General features: G+C 39.9%; 3 long non-coding RNA genes and 1 other non-coding gene across 6 annotated transcripts in view; 2 read left to right on the top strand and 2 right to left on the bottom strand.

Moving 5' to 3' along the window:
* Positions 1–14582: 14582 nt before the first annotated feature.
* On the top strand, positions 14583–18752 carry LOC128135035 (uncharacterized). Its single transcript, XR_008232905.1, has 3 exons — positions 14583–14934; positions 18182–18246; positions 18614–18752. It is a non-coding gene; the product is annotated as an uncharacterized LOC128135035 (long non-coding RNA).
* LOC128135033 (uncharacterized) lies at positions 14965–19524 on the bottom strand. Of its 3 annotated transcripts, none has more exons than XR_008232901.1 (4): positions 18772–19524; positions 17885–18071; positions 16478–17366; positions 14965–15086 (listed from the first exon to the last, which is right to left on the bottom strand). It is a non-coding gene; the product is annotated as an uncharacterized LOC128135033 (long non-coding RNA). The 3 variants fall into 3 exon arrangements; XR_008232903.1 differs by having other exon boundaries at positions 14969–15086; positions 17095–17366; XR_008232902.1 differs by lacking the exon at positions 14965–15086 and having other exon boundaries at positions 16567–16649; positions 17095–17366.
* A 34-nt stretch (positions 19525–19558) lies between these two features.
* LOC128135034 (uncharacterized) overlaps positions 19559–25331 on the top strand; it is a 33354-nt gene continuing 27581 nt past the window's right edge. The window contains exons 1-3 of the long non-coding RNA XR_008232904.1: positions 19559–20631; positions 22786–22880; positions 23694–24008. This is a non-coding gene — a long non-coding RNA (uncharacterized LOC128135034). The remainder of the gene's footprint in view (positions 20632–22785; positions 22881–23693; positions 24009–25331) is intronic.
* TRNAT-CGU (transfer RNA threonine (anticodon CGU)) lies at positions 19858–19929 on the bottom strand. Its single transcript has one exon. It is a non-coding gene; the product is annotated as a tRNA-Thr (tRNA).

Genomic DNA, 25331 nt, shown 5'->3' with positions numbered 1-25331 from the left:
CTATCAATTTGTTCTAAGGCATATACAGGCCTACATCAGAAAAACAGACAAGAATTTAAGGAGTGCTAAACAGAGGTGTAGAGCAGAACCTGTCATAGCACCTATTTTGTACCATACCTAAATACACAGTATTTACTTTTCAGTAATTACAAAAGGCAAAAACATGGAAACAAGATTCCCAACATCCACAGTTAATGTGAAAAGATACAGAGCAGAAAATGCTTATATTTAATCTAATGAAGTCACTATGTCAAATTCTGCCTGTTGTGGCATGACTTTAGCATAGTTACTTAAGTTTATCAGTGTAGAATCTAGACTCCTATATTTGTACCACTTGAAAATACAGAACTACAATGCAGTGGTGTAAGGTGTACAAAGGAGGCAGATACATTGAGGAATTTACCATAAACAGAAATAAAAGTTGTCTATAGCAGTGAAAGCTCCAGTTACTAAGAATAGAAAACCTTTTTTCAGTAGAACAGTTTGGGCATTGACCAATTATTTTTCATTTTTCAGCTGCACATCAAAACTTTCCAGCACATTTCTATCTTGTTCAAATAAACTAATAAACTCCTGATACAACTCTTGATACTGCTTATCAACTTGTCACGCATGGCAGTGTTTGTTAACTTGCAACAAGAAAATGTTTATCTTTTTGCTACACTCAAAGCAAGCAGCAGAACTGAAAGTTCCTGTAAGAAGAAGCTGGCAAGTGGCCTGCAGTCTAAAGAGACTTTGGTTTGTTCTGTTTTATTTTTTGTTCCCATGCCTTTTCTCAGCACAACGTTTTCTATATTCCTAATGCTAAAGATTGGTAATAATTATCTACAGCCTGAAGTACAAAAAATGTTCTAAAATAAAGTACAGCACCTTAAAATTACTAGTTGTTCTTTCCAATCTTTTAACACCCGAGTATTAAACACATAGATCAGGAACTGGGAGATGTAGAATAACAGAACAGAAGCAAAGTCCCTATCTCCTAAATACGTTTAAAACCCCATGTATTACTGCTGTATTCTGGTGCGTTAGCATAAAATACTGCAGTGGTTTTAAGTGTTCTGTAGGTAGAACAGGAAAATACATTTTTCTGTTCTCTGTGATACAAATAAAAGGTGAGAATATGTCCTTGGAATATATAATAAGTATAATGATAATACCACCCAATATTATGCTTCATTAGAAAGTCTAACTTTTTTAGTGCAATAAGATAAACTTGCTATTACAGGTATTGTGATATACTCTGCAGAATTTGGTGTTCAGGTATACTGCTCTGCTCGTATTAATTCCTAGTGAAGTCAGTGAAAACTGTGTAGCTAAACAGTTTGTCTGTTATGCAGGGTCAGGGTTGTAGGCTGTTTTTCAATCCCGTTATTAACAATGATAAAGGAAATTTTCTTAGGGAGTTAGGTGAGATGAAACGCCTAATGCAGCTATCTTCTAATTCTTGCTATCTTGCAGGTGATGTCGGAGAAAAAAGTCAACAAAAACACATAAAATAGCAATAAAGGTCAAGTGTGATCTGCTTGCTGACCAGTCCCAACTAGTGTGTGCAGCACAAAGGACAGAGCCACAGTATTACCCTGCAGGAAGGGGACTGGTGTCTTCCAGCCTCCCACCACGCTCGCAGGGTCCTGCCAGAAGGCACTTTCCCCCCAGCTCCAGCTTTGCACTGCCGTCTCCTATCACGTGCACCGATGTGTTGTACGACCCCCTGGCAAAGGCGTGCTTTTATTATACAACCTGCCGCACTAGATGCATGTCTCTGTTGCAGGACATGATGCATGGAGTGTCCTGCTTTATGAGAAAATCAAAGAGGCTTGAATTAACTAATTGGTATAATTTTTCCTCTCACACACACCATACCGGGATGTTAGCAAGAAGTGTGTTATCAGGAAATTGCAGCTGTGGCTCAGTCTTTACTTTCTGGCAGGAGCATCTTGAAAAGGAGTTACCTCTGGGTTTGGGGGGTTTTTTTTGACTTCTTGGAACTTTCTGTTTATTAACTGGATAATCTACAAAGGAGGAGATAGGAATAGAGCTGGTACAGAAAGATACTATGGTTAAGGCTAGAGCTGACTTACCCTGGCCTACTATTCCAGATAAAAATGCATTCTGAAATTAGCTGGTAGCTGTAACTGCTCCCTCTGATAGGTGAAGTGCATGCAGTACCTTACCTTGCTTAGGTTCCAATGAAGGCATTTTACACCTTTCTGTGACTGGCTAGAGGGCAAATCAGGGCCCAGACCTTGAATCTGGAACCTCCTGAATTTGCAACATTCATCTCCTAATGCTCAGACTGGAACAAAAACGCCACGATTTTCATTTCAGATATGTTCTAGGAAAGGGTTTGTTTTCCTTTTGGTTTCAGATATACCCAGAGTTTTAGAAGAATATTATTGTGAAATTCTGATAAAAATTAGAATAAATTTATAAGATAAGATGATTTTATATGAATTATCAAGATACTGTATCTAGATTATTTGAATATGAGTCCAGATTATATCACAGAGTCTATGTTTGATTCATACTGCAATCTGAAGATCTTCTGGACACACCCAGTTCTCCTTACTGCCAACTCCAGTCATGGGATGATTTTGTTATGGATTAGTTCTGAACTCCAAAAATGACTAGCACAGATTCCCTGGCTTTATATATGAATATCTTGGTGATTCCTCTGATACAAAATTAACCTGCTGCAATCTAGTTAGATATTTATGCTGTTCTCACCACTGAGGTCTCCAAAAGCCTCAGAGAGCAGTCAGGGCAAGGCTGTAGATTTCTCTTTTAAAGGAATATACAAAATATAATTTGTCATTGGAAATATAAAGAAAACTTTTAAGTGGCTTTTTGTTAAAAAAAACCAACCAACCAACCAACCTAGAGGTCAACAAAAAATCATTTTGGTTAAGAATTCCAGTCACTCAGTGATTATTTATTGGGTAATATCACCTGTCAAGTCTAACTACTGGATAAGTTAATCATCTCCAAATATTTCAGCTTCTATTTTAATTGCTTAAGTATAAAATAGGTCATACTATCTTGATGAAAGCATGATTATGAAATGGGTGATTTCTTTTAATGATCTTTATTAACTTACAATGATTCCTTGTATTTCCACACTGTATACACACTGGCAAATCTTCTTCCAGCTATAATTAACATTATGTCAGCACTGTACCTCGTAACTTATATTTGCAGTTGTTTATAATACAACCATAAAGATCCACTTCAGTCAGAATCTTGGCACTTGTGGTTTAAATTTGGGAATAAAAATGTTTATACACATTTAAAATTTAAGGAAAATGAAAACAAAACCATTTACATGTATTTAATCAGCCATCAATGGCAACAAATTAACAAAGTCTGAAACAGTTTAGTATAATTGAGAAATGTAGTAGTGACCATTTATTAATGGAGTTTATTTTTGTATGGATTTCTGCTTCCCTAACTAACCATTTAAGGAAAAGATACATTGCAGGCTCATCATGAATACTGGTCTGCTTCCTTTACCCTTACTTCTGGCCACATTTCTGGTCCCCTCTTGAGAAAACTAGTTAGGTCTTTATTCTATAGACTTACAGCATCCGAATAGTGATTTATCTCTTGCAGTTGATTTGCTACTCTGTTTGCTATAGCTCTTCCCTTCCCCACATCTTTCTCTAACACATGCGAAACTAGATGGCTTATCTGAGCCCTTCTGAACAGCTTCATTGTGACACAGGTACAGTACTGCTTCCTGCATTCAAACTCTGATACTGTTGTTTATGTAGTCATATGCCCTACAGGTAATGGTACAGGGAGCTGCAATGGTATCCCCTCAGTACTGACTGAAGCAGAATTGATTGTGTCTTAATTCAGTGAGAAACTGGATCTAACATATCAGAAGTCAAATAACATAGTAAATATATTATTAAAATGGATGACCCAAGCTCTGTATTCTGAATAACATTTTAAATAGTGTACATACAGTTGAGGAAATGTTCAAAACTTGAGATAATAATGGGCTTATTCAATACATAAATGAGATTGGTTTATCTTATTCAGCCTATTTAATAACTGCATGTCTTTTCTACTATTTTTGTTTATCTATTATGAGACTGTTGGTAATCAAAAAAACTTTACATATAATAAAAACCTAAAATGCTGTTAATGCTCTTCCATTTTGTAAAAGAACAAAAGTATTCTCATATTACTCATTTCTTGGCACATAACAAACATTTAATATCTTTTCCACTGTGGAAATTATATTTGAAAAATATTACCTAGTTGCTACTGTTCTAACTTTTAGAACACCACCGTGAATTTGTTGGTTCATGTTAATGACTCTTGGTCCTATAATTAAAAGAAATCAAAAGCCCTAAGAAGAAGCTAAAAGACATCTTTGCTTTGCTCATATTTAGAAAACAACCAGACAGCAAAATTATCTTTTACAAAATATTTAATATTGAAACCTACTCACAGCCTATTCACAGGCAAAGCGCTGCTAGCTTCAGTGGACAGATTTACAGATGAGTTTTGCAGTCCTTCCACTGGGGCTGTATCAGATCCAGAGGTTTTTGTGACATACTATTTCAAACCAAAATAATTTAAATACTTAAAATAAACAATTCGAAGCAAGTATATGAATTCAAAGGTTTAAGTACACATCTCAAGCCATGTGCTTGGCTCTCATTTTTTAATGCTTATTATTCAGTGATAAAAATGTGTAAAAAAATGACAATTGTGTGTCAGGTGATTCCTATTAGATATAAAAGGGACTTGAATATAGTGTTACTGATTTTGATTCCCTTCCTTGAATTTAATCTCAGGATTGCTAGGTCTAAGCAAATATTTTTCTTGATAGTAGTGTCATATCATAAATATATTTTTACATATTGACAGACCACATGTTCAGAGGGAATCTGACTTTTGCTACGGTCTGTATGTATATAAGTAGGTATGTACGTTAGAATCCGTTGTTGAGATCTACAAGTTAAACATGCAAGAGATTTTATGAAAGATTGCTTTCGTTAGGAAAAAAAATAAATTCTGATATCCTTGAAAGATTACATGTAAGGTTAAGATTGCAACATAGGACAAATACAAAATCAGATCAGTTTTAATGCTCAAATCTATCACAGTATTCTTTACATAGTGTTCTGACTAGCATAGCCCCCAAAAGACTTTTAAAAAGTAATTAAAATTCCAATCTGTTCATATTAGCAGTGTCTTCTATATAAAGGTGATACAATTTATAGCTCTGGGAGTACTCCCTTCACTGATCCTTAATATTACAGAACTCCATAGAACATCCCACGCTTTATTTATTTTTTTTTTTTAACATTTTCAATTAGATGCAGAGTCTTCAGCTAGGAGTGTTACTTGGAAATAAAAAGTTTGCTAAACATGCACACAGATGGCAAAAATCTTTACTAATAACATTAATAATTCAATTAATCTAATACCTTGTAAGTAACTTTTATAATTTTAAAGGCCGTATAAGCCTCGAGCCAGTCTGTGTTACACCACCTTTCATTTATGTCAGAAGGTGCTAGGAATCATCTTGCAGTCAGCAGTCCAAACAGAAACAGTGAAGTATTGATGTGAAAATTTAGAATTAATATAATGACTAGTTTTTCTACTGCTTTCTGTCTATACATACATTTGAAATGCTGTTGCATGTTGAAATGTTGCATGTTGAAATGCATATGCCAGCGTGTTTTGACCTGTGAATATAATTATTGCGCAACACAGCTCATTCTGTCCTTCTAGAAAGTAGTTTTCTTGTTATTGTGGTATTTATCTGGGCATCAAAAGTTCTGGGTTCCAGTCATAACAGCGAGCTTGCTTTGTGACCTATAGGACATGACTTAACCTGTAAGATTTTCCTGCCTGAAAAATGAGAAACACTCCTTTAGCAGAATGAAGAAGAGCATTTCCTTGGGGATAAAACTTTAATATAAAAGGGGCAGGGAGAATCTACCCAGCTAGTTTCTTTCCTATGTCACAAAATATTTTGAAGGCTATTTAAAGATATTAGACACTGTCAGAGGGACAATGTGGTGCCGTATATCTGTTATTTCTTTTAAGCTAGTCAGTGAAGTCGAGTACAATTAACACAAACCAGTTACAGTACTGTCCTACACAGAGCTACTGAAATAAACGTCACTAGCACTGCACATGTCAAACTGATGATATATTGTGCTGCAATACCCAGACAAAACCAAACCATGTTTACATTTATATGTTCTGCCTTTTCCTTCAAGAACGGTGGAAATCTGCAGACTTCAGGGGAACCTGCCAGCTAGCAGGAATAAACTGTGCCTGAGAGACTTAAGTGTGGGCACTCCCATCCTGGAGATCTCTCACACTCACCCGGAGGGGTAGAGAGCGGAGCCATACAGCACAACTGCTGTCCCAATGGACTATGCCATACCTCCTACCCCAAAAGCACCAACAAGAGGTATGCCCACACAAAGACCTTTCAAGTTGAATAAGCATAGAATAGCTGAGAACCCACAATGTCTTTTCTAGGTTTAATCATAAATTTATTTTGGGACTGCATGAAAACTTTATTTGAATATTTTTGTGCATTTGATTTAAATAAAAGTACTGGGCAAATCTATTAATTTGATAAATGGCCTGATGTATGTTCTTAAAAGCAGTTAATATTCTAAGTGAGGTCCGCTATAGTAGTCATTCAAATTAGCTTGCAAAATCTGTGTCATGTTTTCAGAGACATACACGCTAAATTCTTACATTAAAAACAAGTTAATCATACCAAAAGAGTGAAGCTCTCACTCTTAAGCCAAAATATATTCCTCTTCATAATACTGTGCAGTTATCGGCATGTCCCTTGGATTTATGACTTATGACATTTGTTTACCAACAGGTGGTTGCATATCTTGCCATTTATATTTTAAGCAACAGTAAACACAACTAAAAATAATGTAAGATAAACAAAATAAAACTTGGTGGGTTTTTTTAAAGTGCTTTTAGAGAAAAGCTGTACTTATAAGCTAGGTCTTCAAGTAGTTCACACCAGGCCCAGCAACACAGAAGAATACTGCAAGAGCAATAAGGATTTTTAGGGGCATTATGATAGTGTAATGGAAACACATCTGCCCCCAAAAGTCCCTCATTTTCCCTGCGGTAAAGAGCCATGCAGGAAGTGGTGAATGCTGTGGAACATCAAGAATGAAACTATAAAGAAAAATTTTTTAAGTTAGAACAATTTTCCAACAATACTTCAGGATTTCATAATTTCCTGTTAGTCCACTGCATAGGAAAATTGTAGTTTTTCAAATAGCTTCTAAGTCATTTACTTTGGATGTGTAAGATGGTTCAGTCCATTCACCAAAGTGAATTCTGAAGCAGCTATCTTAGAAATACTATTAGTATTGGGAAGCTAAAAACATTATGCATAAAGCACAGACAATCCAGGACAATTTTTGTTCTTTCAGCTCCCCAAAAGCAAAAAGTAAAACAGAATAATCATCATTAACAGTTGACCCACATCTCCCATTTTTAAGGATTTACTTCAGTGACAGCACAAATGTTAGTTTATAGAAGAAAATGATACATAATAAAATCATACAACATCTTTCATTTTAAAGAATTTAAAAATATTTTCCAACCAACCATGTGGGCAATTTTCCATACATACAGAAAGACCACTCAGAGTAAAAATGCAAAGAGAAATCAAATTTAGAAAAGACTGAATACTCCATATTTATAAATATCCTTAGTAAAACAGGTAGCACGTTTGAACTTTAGTTATGCCTGTTCAATTGACATGCCTAATGAAAAGTTACTCTTTCAAAATAATCCACACTAAATAGCACCTAACAGGCATATTCTTCAAAGGATTCTTGTAGCATAACATATAAAATATAATAATATTGTTGAAAAAAGCAATGCTCAATTCCTCATACATTATTTAATATGGTGTTCTGTGTAATACATTTGCTCTTTGTTTGTTTGTGTTATAATATAAAAAATTATTCTTTCCTCAGGTTCCAGAAATTTTACTGTGATCTCACTTGTATTTTTTGTCGATGTAGGTCCAGTGATTTCAGTGGCGATACTGCTGACTTACACCAGCATCCAGGCACCTACTGACAGATGTGTGCAGTTTGTGTGACTTGAAATAGGCCTTTTATTACAAAAGAAAACTTCTATACAAACAGCAGCAGCATCAAAGCAAAAATCTAGATTATGCTGACTTTAATAGACATTTTTAACAATAGCAATATATAACAAATAGAAATACTGCTTCAGTAAAATTACTGCATTCATATATTTTTACTGACCCTTGTGGGCCAATCCTGAAACATCCTGAAATTATTTTTCTCACCCTTTCCTAAAACCATTTATACGTGCCTTGTTGTAGATGACAGAACACATTTTGTCTTTTTTTTTGTTTGTCTTAATTCTTATCCTGACCTACAAACCAAAAGAAAAGCTATTACTTTAAAAAAATTGGTGTCTAGCTACTGTTTTATATCAGTTCATATAGAAAGGCCATGATTCCAGTAAAAGGACTTGGACTGTCTGACTGAAGCTAAGATACTTAAAATAGCAAAAATGCATCAATACTACATTACACTGGTGAATTGTAGCCTCCTCCATTAACAGCTAAATTAAAATTTTACAGCAGTATTAACTAAAAAGATGGAAATAGTTTTGTTTAAAGTTATTAATGTGTATCAACGATGTAAGCATTCAGTATATTAGGAAATCAGTTAGGACTGATGCATTGTTTTTAAGCCTTCTTTTGAGTTCACCTAGGAGCAGGTATGCTCCAAACAGGAAAAGAAAAAAATGTATTTTAAAACTCTAGAGCCTGTCTGTAGAGAATTATGATTCCAACGTGAAAAATAAAATGTTGATAATTGAAGAGCCTTTATACCTAACAGGGAGTCAGAAATCAGTGGTAACCTTCTGAAACCAACCGCTAATATGTAGTCATATTTGGCTAGCTCACAAAGCAAGTTAGCTTGATAATAGGTGTGTTTTTATTTCTATTCCTATTATCTTTATTTATTCTGTACATGTTGTAGAGATGTCCTGAAAGAAATCCACAAACTGACTAATACCTTTCCATTCACATGTCACCTACATAAACATTGCCCTTGGACTGAAACCTTGTAAACAGAAATTATTTGGGCATTTTGACAACATGCAAAAAAAGCTGATTCTTTGTTTCTTTTTTCCATGTTTGTACCTTTACCAAATTCCTTACACATTTGCATCGTTTGACTGAGAAAAGCATATGACATCGCAACAAGAGATTTGCGTATTTATTAACTGATGTTTGCTGTGAACAGGGCAGATGATGCCTTAAATTGATTAATTTCACCAGAAGCTTCACAGTCTCAAGCTGCGTGGTCTGAAGTGGATTTGGCAGTTCATGTAATACAACCACTTTTCTACCACTTCTTCCACTACAGGTGCAGCTTCCAGGTGATACCAATGTTTTTCCCCCAATATTTTAAAGCCATCCAAAAAACCTTACAATTTTTTTTCTTCATAACCTGCTAAATATTATTTTTACAGCAAATAAAAAAGGATTTTTGAGTGATACCTTTGAAAAATACATTCTGAACATACTGGTGTATATTTGTATAGATTTTCTTTGTGGCATGAGGTCCAGGTTTTACGCAGGCAAGCAGTGCTGATGTGTAACATTATAACAGAGCGAAGAACAAGACACAATTTAAAAATCATACCTTGGATGTCTCTGTTCTTGCCCTGCAAAAACTCTGGATAGCTTCATAGGAGGGGATAACTGATTTTGTAGCCTTTACTAAGGCAAAATTTTTAGTTGTTCCAGGTCACGAGTTTCCAAACTCGGGGTCACTACCTCCGTCTCTTTTTTTCTATGGCTACATCAGAGGGGAGTCACAAAACTTTTCTGTTGCAACATGAGGTCAGCAGATGTCAAAGGTTGAGGCCCTGCTTCAGAAAATGCAGGCCACAGACCAATCCCTAAACCATGCCACTTGATTCTGGTGGAGATCCTGGTCTTTTCACTGCTTTCAATAAAATTTCAAAAGTAAACAGATTAGGCCATTCGATAATCCTCTGCTGATTCAGTGTTTGTAAGCTGGTTTTTTAAAGGTTTGCTTAAAAATGCAGAAAAGTCATTCTAAAAATGTAGTTTAAAATTTATTTTAAATAGAAACATAACTAGTAGGGCTTTCAATTTTATAAATTATAAATGCAATAAATAATTGGAGTTGATCTTTCTAAATACTATTTTTTCAATAATTCATGACAGGTTTTATCTCAAGGAAAATTAATTTTGATTCCAAACATACCATCTACTTTTTATCTTCTGTAAATTTCTTTTTTAATTTCAAGTAGCAAGATAGACTGATCCCAGGTATTTAATTATTAATGGTCTGGATATGCAGTGCACTTCAGGAGTCCCAGCTCTGAGGCTACCACCCCACACTGCACGCAAACCTTGTGGGAAAACCAGTGTGAGGGAAAGAGATAAAATTTTTATAACATAGATGTTTAGGGAATCTGTCACTGTTTTGTGTAATCATCATTCATTTGGGTAACACATATAAAATGAACATACATTGAAAGTTTAATATATATGCATGATATCTGTAGTAGTAGAAAACTGTCTGTTTTACTGCACACTAGAGACAAACAGCTCTTTCTGTAAGCTTACTAATGGGAAAAAATGTGAATAAGAATTTTCTACGAGGAAGGCCTACAGAAGTGTAACTGTGTTAACACTGCTCATTAATCATTTAAATAGTTTATTAATTCTATAGCTAGGTTATTGGTGCTAGAAGGAATGCATGTGAATTTTATGTATCTTCAATAGAGATTCAGATAGAACCTATTTGAAAAAATATCTAAAAATAGCTGGTTAACAAAGTGCGCTACGTAAAGCACATCTCACTGAAAGTAGCTATACAAAATTACATGTTTTAATTTAAGAGCTTTAAAGTAATAGTTGGCGAGAAGCAACTGCTGTATTTCAGCAGAGCAGAGTTGATCTTTGCTGCTCTTTGGATACGTGAGTTTGTTTCTCTTTTCCTTAAAGCAAGATCCTCACATCGATCCACTTTCTGATCTCTGATTCTCTGCTCTTATGTTCTCAGAATATTAGTGAAGAGACCATAGAAGTTAAACCAATCCAAATCTGATGACTTGTAATATTGAACAGGTCTAGAAGGTATTCACAAAGTAAGTACTATAATACAAAAATAAAAAATTTCTACAGTTAAATTTGTAGCTTAATTGGTTCATGAAAATTTAACCTTCTCATAAATGCTGCTTTTGAACAGCATTATTCCATGCAAAATAGTAGCTAAAAGGCTTTTAGCAGCACAATTCAGATCTAAGCTCTTCCACATCAGATTTCAGTCTTAAACAAGTGAGGAATTTGTTGCACTGAGGTTTGGATATGTCCTATTTCACATGTGTAGCTATTACATTGCTATAAAATGTAAAATAACAGAATTCCATAGAAAAATCTTGATAATTCAGCATGATATCCATTTGCATGAATATACAGATCCTGCATATAGTCATGAGATATATCACATACCAACAACTTCGCTTTAACAGTGTATCACTGTGTAACTTCAGCTGAATTTCCAGGCCTTTTTGAAATACTCAAATTGATTCAGCCTGAGTAGGTCAGCACTTAAAATTAATCTGACTGCAATGATAATGTGACCACAATGTGAATGTCTAGATGTTTATGTGTAACTTAAGCAGGTGATTAGCTGGCATAAAATGTCAAAACTGTGACAGACACGTTTACACCAACTGAGAGGATGCTCCTGTATGTATTTTGTGTGCGTATGCTGTATACATGACCCATTCTATAAATTATATTGTGTGACTGTAATGTGTTTCATTCAGTCTTAAATATATGTACGGTATATTCAGAACCACAAGAAAGTTCAGCTTATCTACTAACAAATTTTCCACACTTACTAGAATCCCATGAGGAAAGTACAACTACATAATTTTTAAGTAAAAAATATGCTTAGATTCTTTAGGATATTGATACAAAAATGTAAGCAGTAACGTGAACAGCTCTACCAAGCTCAGGTTTACAGTGCCTTACTCATAAGAATATATTCTACAACTTTTATCAGTACAAAAATTAGTAATCTTTAAATTGATTCATAGATACAGACTGTACACATGTAGACACACAAACACACACATGTAAAAAACCAGCTAGTTGATGAGATACATTAAAACCGAACACTTTGTGAGAAAAAAAACTGAGGAGGTGACTGACAATACAAATGTTACTGGTGTTTATATGATGTTTTCAAGGTTTAATCTGCCTCTCTTTTTTAGGGACTTACTTCCTTTTCTCCCAATTCACCTATATCGAATGACCACTCTTTGAAACATAACTTTTTCTTTGGTTTTTCTGGCTTTTTAAGAGAAAAACACCACCACCAGTTAGAAAACTTTTTTTTTTATGTTTAACTTTCAGAATGATAGTATTTTCTATCCACTTTTTATCACTGAGGATGACATTAAAGTTAGAATATTATTATTTATTTAAAGTGTATAGTAGCCTTTTACTAAGTGCAGCAGTAGTTTACTACTGAGTTTAATGTCCACTGTAAGAGCCATAACGTACTGGTTTCTTTTGCAGAACAAAGTGACCACCAAAAGCGGGACTTTGTGGGCCAGTTGGATAAAACATAAGCTCATCTCGCCCCCAAAACCCCGACTCTGGAACCACAACCTTCCGAGATTCAATTTGTAAGTAAAGTATCTTTGTAAGATATGCCCAATCAACTGAGAGAATCATTGCTTATAAAGTGGGAAATTTTCAGACTAATAACAGAGAATATTATAGCCAAGTCACAATACACACTCCTTCACTTTGTGGACAGCAGGAATTGCTAACAGATACTGTTTGGTTTTATTCACGCTTAACGATTTATTTATTAAGTAGGTAAGCAGCACCTTCTGCAAGTGTCTATAAAATGACACAGAACTCCCCCAGAATAACAGTTATTTATTAGACCCAGCACTCGAAGTATCTATTAAGATTTCTTCTCAAAGTGAGTAACAACTTACTTGTTTATCTCTTCCAGTATATTTCAGCCTGAAGTTGACACATTATAGAGAGATGTCTGTCATTATTCTATATTTGTTACTTGTACACTAAACTAGAAGATATTTTCACTTCACTTGAAACAAGTGGGTCTTTTCCCACTAACAATGGTATTTTCAAGTATTCAGCTGGGTGTCTAAATCTCACTGCCCTCAGCATTATGTTTCTTAAGAGCTTCCTTCAAAGATGAGAGGAAAAGCAGAGATCTGTAGACAAAAGGACCGTATTTTCTAAATCCTCAGTTTATAATTCCAACAGAACTTCCAAATAAAGTCCAAGTTTAAAAGCCTTACCGTTTACACTTGGACAGCTGAAGTAGGTAAATGCTGTCAGTTACTTTAAAAGAAACTAATTACTGAGCATTTGTTCTGCTTTTGATAATCAAAACGCAGAGCCAAAGAACGCTGTCCTAGCTGAGCGGCTGTATAATCAGCAAATACATCTTGAAAGGAAAACGCAGAGAAGTTGATGGAAATTCTGGCTAAGTAGAAACGTTAAAACAAAATATGTGGCCTGTGGAAAGCGGAATTAACTGACTTGCTTATGGCTGCGATGGTTTCGAGGACCTCTCTTACTATCGTTTCACTTGAGCTTACCGAACGACACGTACCGACACCTATCAGCACGCCCGCCTGCGTTCGGCGAAAGTCGACCCCGCAGCCACGTTTAGGCACCGGGACGGGACCGCCGGTCGGACACCCGGGAGGAGCGAACACCTGTAGCTCCCGAGGGCGCCCGGCACGGCGGCAGACCGGCCCCCTGCCCCGCACGGCGCCGGAGCCGGGCGGGGCCCGGCCTCCCCCGCCCGCCGGCGCCCCCTCCGCGGCCTGCGGCAGGTGGGCGCGGGGCCGCCGGCACGTGCCGCCGCGCCGCGCCGGGAGGCGGCCGGGGATGCGCGGCCCCGCGCCGCGGCCGCCCCCGCGCCCGCCCCCCCGGCGGCGCGGGGCGCCTTTCCGCGGCCGCGCCGGCTCGGCCGGCGCCCGCGCGCCCAGGTGCCCGCCCGGCGCGGAGCGGCGCGGCGCGGCGGCGCCCCCTCCCTCCGTCCCTCCGTCCCTCCGTCCCTCCGTCCCTCCCCGCGGCAGGGCGCGGCCCCGGCTGCCCGCGGCGGCGGCGCGGGGCGCGGGGCGGCGGCCCCACCTGCGGGCCTGGCAGGCGGCGGGGACGTGCGCGGGGCCACGCTTGTCCCCGCGGGCGGGCGGCGCGATGGCGGGGGGGCGCGGAAGGAGAGCGCAACTTACCACTCGTCAGTGCCCCCGGCGCTGCCCCCGCAAGCCGTGAATAAATAAACGCCCGAAGCGAGCGGGATCCCGGCGAGAGGGTGCCGCTCGCCTGGCAGGTTCCCGTTCTTGAAAGGAGACAGCCCTTCGGTCCTCGCTCCGGGCCGGCTCCTTCCGTTGGCAAAATCCTGACTCATTACATAAAAAGATCACCCTGCCAGGCGCCCAGAAACATTTCTTCATCACGGTCACGCCACAAGCTAAACAAGAGGCCACATCAAGGGGAGGGGGAGAAGGGGAAGCGGAGGGGGGGGAAAAATCCAGAAGGGGTTTGTTTTTTTTTTTTCTTAAGATCCTCTTCCTTTAAAAAAGAAAAAAAAAAAGTGCACGGGGAAAAAAAGAGCAGCCACCAGGAAAAAAACTAGAGAAGATTCACTCATTGTTGCCACAAAGACACCTCTCCCCTTCCCACTCCCTCTCCATGCTCATTCCTCCAACAGTGCTACAAAGACGTGCAGTCTGCGCCGGGAGTTGCTGAGCCCGAGCCGTGAGCTCCTCAACTCCGCGGGGGCCGTGCCAGGAGACCCGGGGCTCAAGAGTCCTCCGAGAGTAGGTGTGGTAAGTCCAAGACCGTCCGAATTTTTTTTTTTTTTTTTTTTCCTAGAAACTACCTCCAAATATAGTAACAGGGAAGGGGCATTCCTAGAAATTCGGGAGACGTCAGAAAGGGAAGATTTGTGAAATTCAGCTTCACTTCCTGCAGAGGGCTCCTAGCACAGGAAAAAAAAAAAAAATCAAGTGAGCAATAAAGTGCTTTTCATGCTTCTCTGATCAGATAATGGTTAAAAAAAGAATGGTAAAACACTTAACTTACATTTCTCTGATATGATCTAGGAGTTTCATATGCGAAGAAAGCTAATCAGTAACCCCCTTCCCTCATTTTCTACTAATGTTTATAGATGTCTTATCTCCTGTATTTACTTTCCCCTATGTCCTCATATCAGACCTATGTACACAGCAAATAAAAGGAATATGCATATGAGTGAAAAATGGGCCAAATGATAACCCTGCCATGTATCACAGGAATGCTAATTAATGTTCGTGTGTTATTTTAAACAGGCTTTGTGGCTTGCATCTTTCACGCTACACTGATGTGAATAATTCATGTTATTACTGTAGATGCGTGCAGTATCGTTACTCGCATGAACAGGAATCCGTAGGCTGGCTTTTATTTAAGGGCCCCAATACTGAGAACTGCTGAGCCCTGTCGGTCCCCATTGACTTAACGGTATCTTAGGCTGTTAATTAATTCTGCTCAGCAATTCACAGGATCAGGCCCTGACCGACAAATGTAAATCGGGACTTGCAGCAGACCTGCACGCTGCCGTGAGCCACTGTTATTCCTCACGTGTCGCCTAGATCTGTGTATTTGCTTTGTGCTTGTGTCTAACACCCCATCCTTCTTTAGTCATATCTTTTAAAAAAACACTATTATTTGATACATTTCATAGAAAGCAGAAGCGAATGTTTGCAAAGCAATAGTGGATGAAGATGTTGTTACATGCCATTAATTATATAAAGATGTCAATGCATTTGTAATAAAGCATTATTTATCCAGGAATAGCAAAGGTTGCTGTAAAAAACACAAAAAAGCCAGCTTTTGGGGAAAGATAATAGATTTCAATGTGTGCAACTCTTGCAGGTTAATTGAATTTCCGTAATGAAATTCCCCTCAGCCACATGAAATCCTTGGGTTTGTTCTTTGAATTTCATTATGACTTGCAGAGTCTTCTCTGCCCTCAAATCAAATGCAATAAAAACACTGTAGTCTGGCTTTACTTCAGTGTTTTATAAACACTCACATTTAATCAAAACTTAGTTACAGGCACCTTGTCTGTCTGCAGTTTTGAAGGGGAATTAGCAGAGTTCACCTGACAATCCTAAGTGTGCTTTGACTCCTAAGTATGTTTTAACTGTTATCGCAGTGCTCAGTAAACAATTCCTTCAGAATACAGACTCAGCTTTCAGAGAGGTGCACCCACAGTGTTTCGTTAGCAATAATGCCTGGTTAGAAGTAGATTTATTTTAAGTAATCTCTTGGAATTCCAAACGGCTCTAGTTAATTGCAAAAAGGCCTTTTTAAGCTGGCTGGCTTACTTACGGCACACTGCTCTACTCTGCCTGTCACTCTCACTTCCTGAGCGAAAAAAGTGAATGGCAGCTTCAAGTTCAAGATCTTTTGATCATTAAAAGAAATGGATGTGCTGTCCTCTGTTGGTCATACTGGTTGTCACATGTAAAATTCAATTAATTCAAAAAGGCAGCAAGAGGCTCTGTTAAAACAACAAAAATGATGAAACTAAATTTGCTCCACCTTCCGCTTTCACCAGTAAGACTGCACAGTGTGAGGGATTTCTAAATCATTTCTAAAAGATGATGCAATGATGGATACTAGAAGCTGGATTAAGGAGAGGACCCATTTCACATGACTCCATACTACAGATTCAGCCCCATCGGACTCTGGCTGCTGTTGTGACCACTTGCTGTGGGCCACCCGCCCTGCTGTGCCGGCATGCTGGGTGACAGCAGGAGCTGCAGCCTCCCTCCGGCTCCAGGGCTGGCCCCCGCTGGGGCCAGGGTTGCAGGGGGGCTGCAGCGCTGCCAAGCGCGGGGTGAGAGAGGAAGTTTCCAGCTTAAATTTCACGTCACACGGTCCGGCCTGGGGACAGGGCCATGTGTGCCAGTTCGGATAATTTGTGCTCACACGTAATGACTCACGTCGTGTGATGCGATGGCAGCTCTGCAGCTTCTTGTAGCCCTATAACTACGGCAGCTCAGGCTTTGCCGGGTACGCGTAATGCAAATTCCCACTTTACCGCTCATGGTGTCCTTCTGGGAGTCATGATGTGTAGAAATGCTCTGCTCTGCTCAGTGTTGGTAAGCAGCAGTAGCGTGTCCGCTTCGGGTCCTCATTTCAAGAAGAGTGTGTAGCAACTGGAGAGGATCTGGGTGATTGTAGCAAGGATGATTAGAGGTGTAGAAAGCCTGACCTAAAAGGAGAGATGTTAAAATTTGGGGATTGTGTTGTCTAGAAGGGAGAAAGCTGAAGGCAAACATAGGACCACTTTCAAAAAGGTTTGACGTCACGTAAATGAATCTATGTCATGGCAGTCAACCTGTGTGGAATGTTAATTATCTCTACATCTTAACTGGTACCGGAGCTATCAATTTCTGGTCTGCACTAGCTTCTCTTATGCTGTGATTTCATAGACAGTTTTCTAATTATAAAATTAATTTTGAGTAAATAACCATAAGACACGTCTTAAAATGTTACTTAGCAAAATCACCGTGCTAATAATTTAGCAATGTTATTTAGCAAAACGTAAGTTCTGTCTGCAAACTATGGAAAACCAGGCTCTGTATTGTCTAATTTCTATGTGTGTCATGTAACACAGACTCACGGCCCTCAAACCATTGTTAGGTGGGTGAGACGCAGCCGTTGCTCTCATGCATACCTGGCTTAGTCTTATATTTCTAAAAAACAAGAGAGAATTTATGAAAGCATTACTCATCACAGGCAGGGTGGCTCCTCTCCAAGTTTATCCCTGAGGTTGGAGTAACAGAAAGCAGTATTTATCAAACACATGTTTTGTCCTTGAGTTTCATTTTTGTTTAGTTTTGAAAACCTTCTTATGAAAGCAGCTTCAGGGACACGGCTGTTCCTCACTGTCCTTCGTATCCATGAGTAAAAATATCTAAGAAAACAGAAACCAGTTTAGAACATGTTGGGTTGTAGTTTTGCATGTGCTCTGTGCAGAAACTGTCACTGCTCAAAATCAATAATTTACATTTTTCTTCTCTCTAGGGAGATTGGGCAGTGTTGTCATGGATTTCATACTAGAAATTTCAAGTTAAAAAATGAGCTGGAAGGTAAGCACTTATGATTTCCTCTCTGCTGATGCTTCATCAAAGTTTCAGCCAAATTTGCTGAAGAGCGGTTCTGGACACTTGTGAACATTGATAGTAAACTAAGTAAGTGCAAAAAATATAGATTTTAATTGCATGTAATTAATACAGTCAGATAATCTTCATAACACTAAATCTGTGAAAAAAAAAAAAGCCTTATACAGAATAAATGGTTACAGCCCTTCTTTAAATCAAAGTACAACTTGAATGATGATTTTGACGTACTATCAGAATTTATGTATTTTATTTTAAAAGATTTTACAAAATCTAGCGTAAATAGGTAACGACAGGGTTTTTTGTTCATACAACAGTTGTACAATTTTGATTCTAGACAACAGTGGTGCGGAATATGAGAGGAAGGTTTGGGAGGAAGAAAACAAAACTGACCGTGTGGACTAATGAAAGGTCAGTGAAATTTCAAATGGCAAGCAAATATCAAACATGAATCAATAAAGATTTCCTTCAGTGTGTAGTGCTGTTATTATTTACATCGTTACGATGGTTTTAAGCACGGGTTTGGTGGCTGGCCCTGTCCGTGTCCCCGAGTTGGACTTCCCGGCTGCTCGTGATCCTGCCGGACCAGCTGTGTGGCTGACGCACCCAGTGTTTGCTTGTGCTTGGAGACGGGTGAGCATCGCACGTAACCAACCTGCCCTTTCCTTACCCAGTTTCAATGTCACAGGGAGTTTTTCTATTTAAAAACCCAGAAAACGTAAAGTGGACACTAACCAGATTGCAAATAATCCTTCTAAGTGGTTAGTGATGTAGCTGAAGAAACCTCATGTTTTACTAACCAGAAGGCAGAACTAAATTAATAAATAATTAACTGAATTACAGGCTAGGGAAGCAATGAAAAGAACCAGGAATTACAGGATGGTCTTGGTAGCTGCAGCCTGTGGAGAACGGCTCTTCAAACAAGAGTTTGCAGAGGCCCCGCTTGTTCCTCACAGGAAGGAATCCACGTTGTGGTGGGCGCCAGCGCGTGCTTCGAGGCTGCCGCGTAGGAAACGCGTGTGACACGGCTTCCCCTGGGGTAGACATCTTTTCCTTGCACATGTGACAGCGTCTGCTACTTTCGCTTCTTCAGGTTGAGCTCGAGGGTCTCTTGACCACAGGGTGAGGCCCCAAGGAAGGTGGTCTGAAGAAAAATGCTTCCGTTGCTGCAAATGCGGAGAGAGAGGTTTCGTTTCGGCGGCCGGCTTAGCGAGGTAGAGGAGCGCAGGTCTGACTGACGTGAAGCGCAGGAGGGAGGACCAGGGCTTCCGCCAGGTCGCTTGGTGGAGGCCGGAGCACCGCTGCCGCAGGTGGGACACCCCTCAGCGGCGTTACTTGTGCTCGGTACGCTCAAGTCAAACGCCGCCGCTTGCATTCCATTGCAGGCGCGCAGCCGACCCGCGGCCGTTGCCGGGTGCTCTCCCGGGCCCGGAGCCGTTTGGGCCCCTCAGAGAGTGCCGCCGCCGGGCGGGTCCTCCGTCCGTCCGTCCTGGCTGGCGCCGCCAGGTAGGGCGGAGGCGCGGGGCTCCCCGCCTTCCCCTAAAAAGGATCGGGAATGCTCCCGCCGGCGCGGGCCCGGCAAGGCACGGACGGGGTTCGAACCCGTGATCTTCGGTTTACGAGACCGACGCCTTACCACTTGGCCACCGCGCCTGCGTTACCGCACCCTCCCGACGCCCTCCTATCGCTGGCGCCACTCCCGCGCTGCCTGCCGCCCTCGGCAGCCGCGCGCCAGCAGCGGGCGGCCGCCTCCGCCACGCCCCCGCGGTCCGCCGCGTGCGCCTGCGCCAGCACCTGGCGACCGTTAGGCGGTCCGGCCCGGGGGGGCGCTGCGCGCGGCCGTTTCTCCCTCAGGCGCGGAGGGCGCGGCAGCAGGTTGCCCTTCGGTAGGTGTCTGCTAAGGAGGAGGCGGTAGTTGTGGGAGGGGGCCGAGGGAAGTCCCTCTCTCCTTGGGAGCGGCGAGGAGCTGTCCCGTCCGTCCGTCCGTCCGTCCGAGGCGTCCGCAAGGGCAGCGCTCTCTTCCAGCGTCGGCCCCGGCGAGGCGTCGGGGCCCCGGGACTCTCCCGCCTCTAAGGGCGGCCGGGCCGGGCCGGGCCGGGCCGACAGAGGGGTGTTCCCCGGGGGGAGGGTGTGGTTTTGTGGTGCCGCAAGTGACGGGCACGCAGCTGAGCTGCGGCGGGCGTTTTCTTCACCGAAAGATGGCACTCGCTGCGTTCAGAGCAGTAAACGTATTGGAAGCAATGTAGTCTTCCTCAGACCAGAAAGAGCAGCTTCGAGAGGGGGAAGAAAAGCGGGAATAAAACTTTCTTCCTCGGAGAAAGCAGCAGAAATGCAAAACGTTGGGATAATTAAATGGTAAATGTTAAATTAAAATCACTAAGTGCCTCGTACGTTCCCTATAAAAACTTAGTGTTGTGAAATGCTGAAAAGGTATTGAAATACATACATTGGTCTCCTAGATATTTACAAGTGTGACCTGAAAATGAAACTTTTAGTTTTCGTCTACTGTTCATTATGGAGATCCCTTTGAATTCCATGTGAAACTTTTGCTGGACACCCAAGTTATATTCTGTCTTCCTGGATGAAAGGAATTTTGTTTATTGACCTGTGGGTGGTACTGATCCCAGCTATCGTCAGTCTCTTTTTTTTTTCTTTTGGTGGAAGAAGCATGTAAACATGTTAACAGAGGTACCTTTGTAAAGGTTGAGATCAGAGTTACTAATTTGGTGGTGCTGTAATGCAGGTGTGTTAAAAAATTAATATATCTATATCCTTTTGGGATGTTCTTTGAACTGTCATCAGGAAAACTCGTGCCTGTTGGCTTGACTGTACAAATAAATTTAAGTTCTTTAAAAGTTGCCATTTGTCAGCTTCTCTGTGATAACTCTATGCGCGCGTGCCTGCCTGTGTTTCAGCAGAGCAATCTGAATTAGGTCCACCTGCAGTGAAAGGTGTCTGATCTAAATTACCTTACTGGATAGTCAGCCTGTGTTAAGTGTGTTTGCTACTAACCCTGGCATAGCTGTCCCAAAGGTGATTTGTTCTGGTTTTCCAGCCCTTATGGGCATAGCTGATGGCCTGGCCAACCTCAACACTTGCTGGATGCAGCAAGTCTTGTTCATTGCTAGCTTCAAAGGACATGCCCTCATCTGGACTATGGAAAGCTGGGAAGCCAGAATAGTACTGTCGTATTCTGCTTTTGTCTTGATCATTGTGGTCACTGCAGCACTTCAAAAGTGTGATGATGCATAGGAGTGGAAACTGCCTGACTCAACTCTCACACCCGTAAATTTTATGATAAGGAGTGACCTCAGAGGGCCAGTTATCTTAGCTGACTGAAGAAGAGTTACTCTTAGTATTACCAAGCTGGCAGTAGGAAGGAGCTAGATTTTAATAAATCATGTTTGACTGATGTCCTTCCATTTCTGGCCCACTAGCTTATTACCAAATATGCTCTTTTATGTGCCATACTTGCTAGTTGTAACTTGTCATCACAGTTCCTGTGCAGTTCATGTCTGTGTTTGTTTTATTCATGTTTTTGTATCTTTATAAGCTGAGAAGTAATTTTGTGCTGGGAGGAAGCAGAGGGGACTATTTGAATTATGTGTAGAATTTGTATGAGTTGTATCTCTTCAAATGCACTACATTTTTAATAAATGTATTCGGTTGGCATCAGAAATAGTATTTAACGGTAAATCAACTTCTAATGCTAAAGTTCTTCCTTAACTGTATGGAGAGATTGAAAGTTCAGTTTGAAATTGTAAAGGTCTTCTGAGTAGATTAAGAGGAAATACTTGACTGGGTTTTAAAAAAGTTGCCTACTCTCTAAGCTTAACTTTCTCAATGTGTCTGGAAAAAATGTTACTATATCTGTCTTAACAAAGTGCTGTTTAATGGTGAGCTGATTTATCAAAACAATACATTTTATAACTAAAAACATAGATTTGATTTTAAAATGTGTAATTGCCTGTGGTGTCTTGATGTCTGGATACTTTTGTTTGGAAGTGTCTTTTATGCTGGTTGTTACCCTTGTTCAAACTCCACGTGAAAGCCTTTATTCTTTATGCTGAATCCTCCTTATGCAGTGTTCTCTTCTGACAAAATCTTTTTTAAAACACTATGTGACTTTCCTAAAGGAAAGTCTTTAGAAGACTCCAATGCTGAAAAGTTGTCAGAGATTTTGTTGGAAGGAGAAAATAATCACCAGGTTTTTTTCTTCATTCCCTAAGCCTCACTCTTATGAGATGGAGGTGTTGCTTTAGGAGAGGGCTTTGATGTCTGGTTTAATGTACAAAACTAGGCCTTTCTACAAATCTCCCTGACTCTTTTGAGGACATACAGGGGAACACTCATATTTATGCAGAATTTGTGCAACTCTGTAACTGAGTTTATAAAGACTTGCTGTGGGGCAGCTGGACTGCTTCTCAGTTATCAATTACTTGAGCTTGGACTTTGTCCTAGCTTTATGAAGGAATGTTTCTGTTCACTATTTTAACTTTTAATCAACAGCAGTCGTCTTGGAGGGATTCAAGAATGATGCAGTGTTATGGTAGAGTGGCCCTGCAGTCCTTGTTCTGCAGAGAAGACTGGAGACTCATCTTCAGGTAATATTTTATGTGAAGGGAAATATTTCTTAAAGTTACTCTATAAATTTATGGATAAACACTTAAAGGAAAAAAGAAACAGCTATTGTGTCTCAGATGCTCCTCTAATTTGTTACTTTGATTCTCTTTTAGGAAGGTCTCGGTGGGGTTGTAGACTATAGTATGGGGTGTGGGGAAGTCTGTGTGACTTCTTTGCTATCAAAGAAACATCTCTGACTTGAGACAGTACAAATATTCTAAGAAATATATCACTCTAGCAACATTTGTGTAACACACAACAAGCTAATAGGCGAGAGTATGTAGCATTTAATATTGTACAGAGTAAAGAGAAATGTAATGATAGCCATTTGTAGAACATGGTTTAATATATTCAGGTTTTATTGAAAATGAGGGTTTAGCTTGCGTAAGAAGTTCATTAAGCATAATCTCAAGCTTCATCTGTCCTTCTTGTCTTGGTGTTTACATCATAATACTAACATGAATACAGTTTGGGGGGAGGGTTATGTGTTTGTATTTCAATAAAAACAATAAAAACCCCAAATTGCCAGTTGGCACCAAAACAAGTGCTTTATCTCTGATATATTCTAAATATAAATTCTGTAATGCACAAATGCATAGTCAAAAAGTGCTGCGGTTGTTTTGCAATATTTATGTTTGGTGTGTGCTATCTGAAAGTAAGTTTGTGGCATATATAGCCTACAAACTTTTAGAATGGTTAAAGTTCATGAAGAAAAGGTATTTTATTAAATTTACAGGGCATATTAGTAAGTTTCAATTTGTTCAGTTTTATGAGTACTACTTACTACTTTACAGGTTTTGTAATATTTGCCCATGTTCTGATGTCATCAGTGTTGAACAGACTGTAATAAGAAAGCGGTGGGTGATCTAGTATGGGGACTGCCTCCACAAGAGGAGGTATAATAGTAAATATTTAAATGAAGCAGCTTCATCATGAAAAGAAGCTTGTGCATATTGAACAGCTTATAGCTCAATAGCTCATTCTCCTGAAGAAATGCATAGAGGTGTTCTGGAACACAAACTGAGCAGAATACCAAATGCAAATTCGCAATCCCACAATCCAGAACATCTTGAAAACCTTGGAAGAATTTGGGAGTGTCCTGAATGAAAGTAGGTGCAATCTTTTCTACATCAGAAATAATTTTCTAATCCTTTCTTTGCGGTATTATAGTTCTGAAATATCCGTTAATCTCTCACAGAATAGCCTTATTCTTTGTACTTGTTTTTTTTACAAATTATTTTTTATTGTGAACAGGTAGCTCCTATTCAGAAAAATATGATACAAACACTATTTCCTTTCTTGTTAAATTCAAGACTAGTACTGTAAAGTATAAAGAAGAATCGCAGTATTCTGTAGTTGATAAGAATGCGCATATAAACTTACTTCCGGATTATTTCTGTATTGTGACAATGTAACTCAATTAGGAACAGAAGTCTGTATTGCAAGGTGAAATACACCCAGCAATCTGCAATGGTAGTTTAATAGTTTTTGACTTCACTCTGAGAAGCCTTAAAGGTTCATTTGCATAAGTGAACAAAATGTTGCATTTGACTCACAAATGAGGTTAAACTATCTGAGGAATAATCAGGAGCTTGCCTGATCACACAGGCACAGCTTTCTGAGAGATATATCTATGTGGCCTGATCTGAGCAGCTCAGTGGAACCCTTCCACCAGTTTGCTCCAGGTCAGTGACATGAGAGGTTCACAATAGGAACACACACCTTTCTGGAATGCCTCATTTATTCTGTATTTTGAGTTGCCCTTTTGCCCTCCCTGAAAAAAAAAATCTCACTTGGAGTGAGGAAGAAACTAGGTTTTTCCCTTCTTCCTTTTTTACTCTGGCACTGTGAGTCGTAACGATATTAGAACCCCCCCATCTCCCTTGCTGTTGCTTTTATACATGCAGGTTGTTCTCCTCTCCACAAGCTAGTGGTGTGGACTAATCCAAGAGATTATCCTTAGAGAATTTTGCTAGAGACATGACTCTCTCTGGTTGACAAAAATACATACTAGAATACTATATTTTCCCAAGTCTTACCACAGCATCTCGAGTTGTTTTGATCAATTTTTCTTCTTTGATGGGGATGGATTTAAACTAGTGCTTATTCAGTGAGCTCTTTAGTACCCCTGCGGAGTCATACGTGGTCAGTGCATGCATTATGTAACTTTAAAGTCCTCTTCTGTGCTGGACTTTGGAAGACTTTTTAAATAAGGTGTTTTGCTCTTGTGAAAAAGAACAGGGAATGTCCAAAATTACTTAATACATCTTTGCAGGTATTAGTACACTGTCAGAGCTTCTTAGGTTTGTGCAGTTAACACATGGTTACTCTCTGGGTAGCACAGGAAAAGCACTCCCTTCCAAGTTGTTCATACCTTCTAAAAAGTACTATGGCAGGATAGGTATTTTTGGAAGCTTCAGTTTTTAAGATTG

The sequence above is a fragment of the Harpia harpyja genome, chromosome 21 (genome assembly GCF_026419915.1).
Source record: "Harpia harpyja isolate bHarHar1 chromosome 21, bHarHar1 primary haplotype, whole genome shotgun sequence".
Classification (NCBI taxonomy): domain Eukaryota; kingdom Metazoa; phylum Chordata; class Aves; order Accipitriformes; family Accipitridae; genus Harpia; species Harpia harpyja.
This window is presented reverse-complemented; position numbering and strand designations above follow the sequence as displayed.